The sequence below is a fragment of the Phyllobates terribilis genome, unplaced genomic scaffold (genome assembly GCF_046119375.1).
Source record: "Phyllobates terribilis strain yellow unplaced genomic scaffold, ASM4611937v1 Scaffold_14__1_contigs__length_39327217, whole genome shotgun sequence".
NCBI lineage: Eukaryota > Metazoa > Chordata > Amphibia > Anura > Dendrobatidae > Phyllobates > Phyllobates terribilis.
Window position 1 is genome coordinate 36,780,736 of NW_027362774.1, and position 7,447 is coordinate 36,788,182.

General features: G+C 46.5%; 2 pseudogenes; both read left to right on the forward strand.

Moving 5' to 3' along the window:
- The first annotated feature begins 2,892 nt into the window (after positions 1-2,892).
- Positions 2,893-3,534, forward strand: LOC141175719 (uncharacterized; annotated as a pseudogene).
- Positions 3,535-4,220: 686 nt separating this feature from the next.
- On the forward strand, positions 4,221-6,058 carry LOC141175720 (uncharacterized; annotated as a pseudogene).
- The last annotated feature ends 1,389 nt before the right edge of the window (positions 6,059-7,447 follow it).

Genomic DNA, 7,447 nt, shown 5'->3' on the forward strand with positions numbered 1-7,447 from the left:
TCTCCGTCACATTGCAGAGTTACTTTAGGGCTGAGATTTCGGGGGGACAGTGACCTCCGCCCACATGGAAACTGCTCATTTCCGCAGCGACCATGAATGAGGCATCTCGCTGCGCTCCACAGCTGGCCGTGGTCTCGCCTCCGCTCGCTGATGGTCTCTTCTTGGCTCCAGCCCCGAACGGTCGTGTTTTTCCAGACAGGAAATATGAATCAAAATCACATCAATTAGTGTGTGAGGGGGTTGGGGGTCCGCACTGAGGAGTCGCCGGTCCTGGACCCCGAGGGTACAGTCAGATAGCTCCTCTACCACTGCATTATTGGGATTGTACCTAATCACTCATTGTATCAATGTGATTGTATCTAATCAGTGATTGTATCAATATGTCTAATTAGTGATTGATACAATCACAGAATAGAAACAATCACATTGGTACAATCACTAATTAGACATTGATATAATCACTGATTGAATCACTGACAGTCACAAAGATGCAATCACAGATTAGATACAATCACATTGATACAATCAGTGATTAGATACAATCACATTGATATAATCACAGAGTACATACAATCCCATTGGTACAATGTGATTTAATCAATGTGATTACATCTAATCTGTGATTGTATCTAATCTGTGATTGTATCGCTGTGATTGTATCTAATCTGTGATTGTATCACTGTAATTGTATCTAATCTGTGATTGTATCACTGTGATTGTATCTAATCTGTGATTGTATCACTGTGATTGTATCTAATCTGTGATTGTATCACTGTGATTGTATCTAATCTGTGATTGTATCACTGTAATTGTATCTAATCTGTGATTGTATCACTGTGATTGTATCTCTGTGTTTGTATCTAATTTGTGATTGTATCACTGTGATTGTATCTCTGTGATTGTATCTCTGTGATTGTATCACTGTGATTGTATCTCTGTGATTGTATCTCTGTGTTTGTATCTAATCTGTGATTGTATCTCTGTGATTGTATCTCTGTGATTGTATCTCTGTGATTGTATCTCTGTGATTGTATCTAATCTGTGATTGTATCTCTGTGATTGTATCACTGTGATTGTATCTAATCTGTGATTGTATCACTGTAATTGTATCTAATCTGTGTTTGTATCACTGTGATTGTATCACTGTGATTGTATCTAATCTGTGATTGCATCTAATCTGTGATTGTATCACTGTGATTGTATGTAATCTGTGATTGTATCTAATCTGTGATGTTGTAGTTACTGATTGGTTGCCGCGGTCGCTGCCTGTAATATCCACGTGACACAATAGTGATGATTTCGTGGTTGTTTTCCTCCGGGATTTTCTTCCATCTTCCGCCTCTAGACTTTTCACCTCTGATAATCCAGCAGCCGTCCGGTCCGTTCCTTCCGGATTATTGGACTTTCTGCTGTTAGGATCAGTTCTGATCGCCGCTGGCCATTGAGCGGACACTTTCCTCGGACACTGCGGCCCATTATTTGCGGCGAGATGTCGATATTACGACTCGGGGAAGGAAAGTGCCGATCTCATGGAGGCGCAGAACAATCCGCATTGTGTGAACCGGGGCCAACCGACCTCCTGCGCATTCCTCTCCGCCCACAAGGGGTTAATGGTGATGAGGCCAATTGGCCATTTATTGCTTGTGAAAGTCGTAAACACTGGCGGAGATTTACGGCCCCCTCCGCTATTTGTGTAGTAAGTGACACCCGGACCAATGACTCCCAGCATCTGCTGCTATCACACCCACTCTCCTCCTATAGAGCCGAACTATGGGCTGAACTGGAACCGGATCAAAACAGCAGAAAACAGCCGCCATTTCTCATACATCGCCCTATAGCGCAAATGTGACCACCACCAGCCCCCCACTGCTGACAACCTGCCTTATACCATGTGTGGGGGGCTGTTAGCCCCGCCCCCCAATGCTGACAACCTGCCTTATACCATGTGTGGGGGGCTGTCAGCCCCACCCCCCAATGCTGACAACCTGCCTTATACCATGTGTGGGGGGCTGTCAGCCCCGCCCCCCGCTGCTGACAACCTGCCTTATACCATGTGTGGGGGGCTGTCAGCCCCGCCCCCCGCTGCTGACAACCTGCCTTATACCATGTGTGGGGGGCTGTTAGCCCCGCCCCCCAATGCTGACAACCTGCCTTATACCATGTGTGGGGGGCTGTCAGCCCCGCCCCCCACTGCTGATAACCTGCCTTATACCATGTGTGGGGGGCTGTCAGCCCCGCCCCTCTTACTATTAGAGCATTGTCACTTTCCCCCCTTGCTCTGCCCCTGTCGTGCCCCCCAGACCCCCGAGCAGGGACACAACTTGCTGACGTCCTAGATGATCCGGATTCGAGCTCAGGTCTGTACAGGGGATTAGTCACCGACTACAACTCTCATCCATTCAGTGTCACCGTGATCTCCAAAGTCATTTAACCCCTCAATCACTGGGAGTGACACTGGGGCCCCATTCATGTAATGCCAGGATCCGGTGATGTGACGCCCCCTGTTTTCCTCCATGACGCTGCGTCTTACCAATGAACACTGGAATCCTCAACCGGGGGCCTCATCCATCTTCATCAGACCAGACCAGCTGTGTATAGACCTGCGGACCCTCGGCCGGTCCCTACAGTGAGCGCAGAACCATTATAATAACGCCCAACTGACCGCCGCGCCGGACGTCACACGTCTCACATCATAAGTGGACGAGATTCAGAAGACGCTTTTCTCAGTGTGAGTCCGAAGCTGGAGAACGTCAACCGGATGCCGAGTAGACGGCGAATCGTGAGATCCGAGGAATCAGAGAGATCCGATTATAGAAAAGATCCTTATCAGAGAGGAAGCAGAGAATGTGAGGACTGTGGCGGAACGTAAGACGAACGCAAGACGAATGCAAGATGAACGCAAGACAAACGCAAGATGAATGGAAGACGAACGCAAGATGAACGGAAGACGAACGCAAGATGAACGCAAGACGAACGCAAGATGAACGGAAGACGAACGCAAGATGAACGCAAGACGAACGCAAGATGAACGGAAGACGAACGCAAGATGAACGCAAGACGAAAGCAAGATGAACGCAAGACAAACGCAAGATGAACGCAAGACGAACGCAAGATGAACGGAAGACGAACGCAAGATGAACGCAAGACGAAAGCAAGATGAACGCAAGACAAACGCAAGATGAACACAAGACGAACGCAAGATGAAAGCAAGATGAACGCAAGACAAACGCAAGATGAACGCAAGATGAACGGAAGACAAAGGCAAGATGAACGCAAGACGAAAGCAAGATGAACGGAAGACGAACGCAAGATGAACGCAAGATGAACGGAAGATGAACGGAAGACGAACGCAAGATGAACGCAAGACGAGCGCAAGATGAACGGAAGACGAACGCAAGACGAAAGCAAGATGAACGCAAGACAAACGCAAGATGAACGCAAGACGAACGCAAGATGAATGGAAGACGAACGCAAGATGAACGCAAGATGAACGCAAGACAAACGCAAGATAAACGCAAGATGAACGCAAGATGAACGCAAGATGAAAGCAAGATAAACGCAAGATGAAAGCAAGATAAACGCAAGACGAAAGCAAGATAAACGCAAGACAAACGCAAGATGAAAGCAAGATAAACGCAAGACGAAAGCAAGATTAACGCAAGACAAACGCAAGATGAACGCAAGAGACATGCAAGACGAAAGCAAGATGAACACAAGACGAACGCAAGATGAACGGAAGACGAACGCAAGATGAACGCAAGACGAAAGCAAGATGAACGCAAGACAAACGCAAGATGAACGCAAGATGAACGCAAGATGAACGGAAGACGAACGCAAGATGAACGCAAGACGAAAGCAAGATGAACGGAAGACGAACGCAAGATGAACGCAAGACGAACGCAAGATGAACGGAAGATGAACGCAAGATGAACGCAAGATGAACGGAAGACGAACGCAAGATTAACGCAAGACGAACGCAAGATGAACGGAAGACGAACGCAAGATGAACGCAAGATGAACGCAAGATGAACGCAAGACAAACGCAAGATGAACGCAAGAAGAACGCAAGATGAACGCAAGACAAAAGCAAGATGAACGCAAGACAAACGCAAGATGAACGCAAGACGAAACAAGATGAACGCAAGATGAACGCAAGACGAAACAAGATGAACGCAAGATGAATGCAAGACGAAACAAGATGAACGCAAGATGAACGCAAGATGAACGGAAGACGAACGCAAGATGAACGCAAGATGAACGGAAGACGAACGCAAGATGAACGCAAGATGAACGCAAGACAAACGCAAGATGAACGCAAGAAGAACGCAAGATGAACGCAAGACAAAAGCAAGATGAATGAAAGATGAACGCAAGACAAAAGCAAGATGAATGAAAGATGAACGCAAGACGAAACAAGATGAACGCAAGACGAAACAAGATGAACGCAAGATGAACGCAAGACGAAACAAGATGAACGCAAGATGAACGCAAGACGAAAGCAAGATGATCGCAAGACGAAAGCAAGATGAACGCAAGATGAACGCAAGATGAACGCAAGACAAAAGCAAGATGAACGCAAGACAAACGCAAGACAAAAGCAAGACGAAAGCAAGATGAACGCAAGACAAAAGCAAGATGAACGCAAGACAAAAGCAAGATGAACGCAAGACAAACGCAAGACGAAAGCAAGATGAACGCAAGACAAAAGCAAGATGAACGCAAGACAAACGCAAGACAAAAGCAAGACGAAAGCAAGATGAACGCAAGATGAACGCAAGACAAAAGCAAGATGAACGCAAGACAAACGCAAGACAAAAGCAAGACGAAAGCAAGATGAACGCAAGATGAACGCAAGACAAAAGCAAGATGAATGCAAGACAAAAGCAAGACGAAAGCAAGATGAACGCAAGACAAACGCAAGATAAAGGCAAGGCGAACGCAAGATGAACGCAAGATGAAAGCAAGATAAACACAAGACGAAAGCAAGATGAACGCAAGATGAACGCAAGACGAACGGAAGACAAACGCAAAATGAATGCAAGATAAACGCAAGATGAACGCAAGATGAACACAAGACAAACGCAAGATGAACGCAAGACGAACGCAAGATGAACGCAAGATGAACGCAAGACGAACGCAAGATGAACGCAAGACGAACGCAAGATGAACGCAAGATGAACGCAAGACCAACGCAAGATGAAAGCAAGACGAACGGAAGACTAACGCAAGATGAACGCAAGACGAAAGCAAGATGAACGCAAGATGAACGCAAGACGAAAGCAAGATGAACGCAAGATGAACGCAAGACGAACGCAAGATGAACGCAAGATGAACGCAAGACGAACGCAAGATGAACGCAAGATGAACGCAAGATGAACACAAGACGAAAGCAAGATGAACGCAAGATGAACACAAGACGAACGCAAGACGAACGCAAGATGAACGCAAGACGAAAGCAAGATGAACGCAAGATGAACGCAAGACGAAAGCAAGATGAACGCAAGATGAATGCAAGACGAAAGCAAGATGAACGCAAGATGAACGCAAGACGAACGCAAGATGAACGCAAGATGAACACAAGACGAAAGCAAGATGAACGCAAGATGAACACAAGACGAACGCAAGACGAACGCAAGATGAACGCAAGACGAATGCAAGATGAACGCAAGATGAACGGAAGACGAACGCAAGATGAACGCAAGACGAACGCAAGACGAACGCAAGATGAACGCAAGATGAACGCAAGATGAACACAAGACGAACGCAAGACGAACGCAAGATGAACACAAGACGAACGCAAGATGAACGCAAGACGAACGCAAGATGAACGCAAGACGAACGCAAGACGAACGCAAGATGAACACAAGACGAACGCAAGATGAACGCAAGATGAACACAAGACGAACGCAAGACGAACGCAAGATGAACGCAAGACGAATGCAAGATGAACGCAAGATGAACGCAAGATGAACGCAAGACGAATGCAAGATGAACGCAAGACGAACGCAAGACGAACGCAAGATGAACGCAAGACGAATGCAAGATGAACGCAAGATGAACGCAAGATGAACGCAAGACGAATGCAAGATGAACGCAAGACGAATGCAAGATGAACGCAAGACGAACGCAAGATGAACGCAAGACGAATGCAAGATGAACGCAAGACGAACGCAAGATGAACGCAAGACGAACGCAAGATGAACGCAAGACGAACGCAAGAGACATGCAAGAATGACACAAGATGAGCGCAAGAGACATACAAGACTGACACAAGATGAGCGCAAGAGACATGCAAGACTGACACAAGATGAGCGCAAGAGACATGTAAGACTGACACAAGATGAGCGCAAGAGACATGTAAGACTGACACAAGATGAGCGCAAGAGACATGTAAGACTGACACATAATGAGCACAAGAGACATGTAAGACTGACACAAGATGAGCGCAAGAGACATGCAAGACTGACACAAGATGAGCGCAAGAGACATGTAAGACTGACACAAGATGAACGAAAGAGACATGTAAGACTGACACAAGATGAGTGCAAGAGACATGCAAGACTGACACAAGATGAGTGCAAGAGACATGCAAGACTGACACAAGATGAGTGCAAGAGACATGTAAGAATGACACAAGATGAGCGCAAGAGACATGCAAGACTGACACAAGATGAGCGCAAGAGACATGCAAGACTGACAAAAGAAGAACGCAAGAGACATGTAAGACTGACACAAGATGAGCGCAAGAGACATGTAAGACTGACACAAGATGAGCGGAAGAGACATGTAAGACTGACACAAGATGAACGCAAGAGATATGTAAGACTGACACAAGATGAGCGCAAGAGACATGCAAGACTGACACAAGATGAGCGCAAGAGACATGTAAGACTGACACAAGATGAACGCAAGAGATATGTAAGACTGACACAAGATGAGCGCAAGAGACATGCAAGACTGACACAAGATGAGCGCAAGAGACATGTAAGACTGACACAAGATGAGCGGAAGAGACATGTAAGACTGACACAAGATGAACGCAAGAGACATGCAAGACTGACACAAGATGAACGCAAGAGACATGTAAGACTGACACAAGATGAGCGCAAGAGACATGTTAGACTGACAGAAGATGAGCGCAAGAGACATGCAAGACTGACACAAGATGAGCGCAAGAGACATCTAAGACTGACACAAGATGAGCGCAAGAGACATGCAAGACTGACACAAGATGAGCGCAAGAGACATGCAAGACTGACACAAGATGAGCGCAAGAGACATGCAAGACTGACACAAGATGAGCGCAAGAGACATGCAAGACTGACACAAGATGAGCGCAAGAGACATGCAAGACTGACACAAGATGAGCGCAAGAGACATGCAAGACTGACACAAGATGAGCGCAAGAGACATGCAAGACTGACACAAGATGAGCGCAAGAGACATG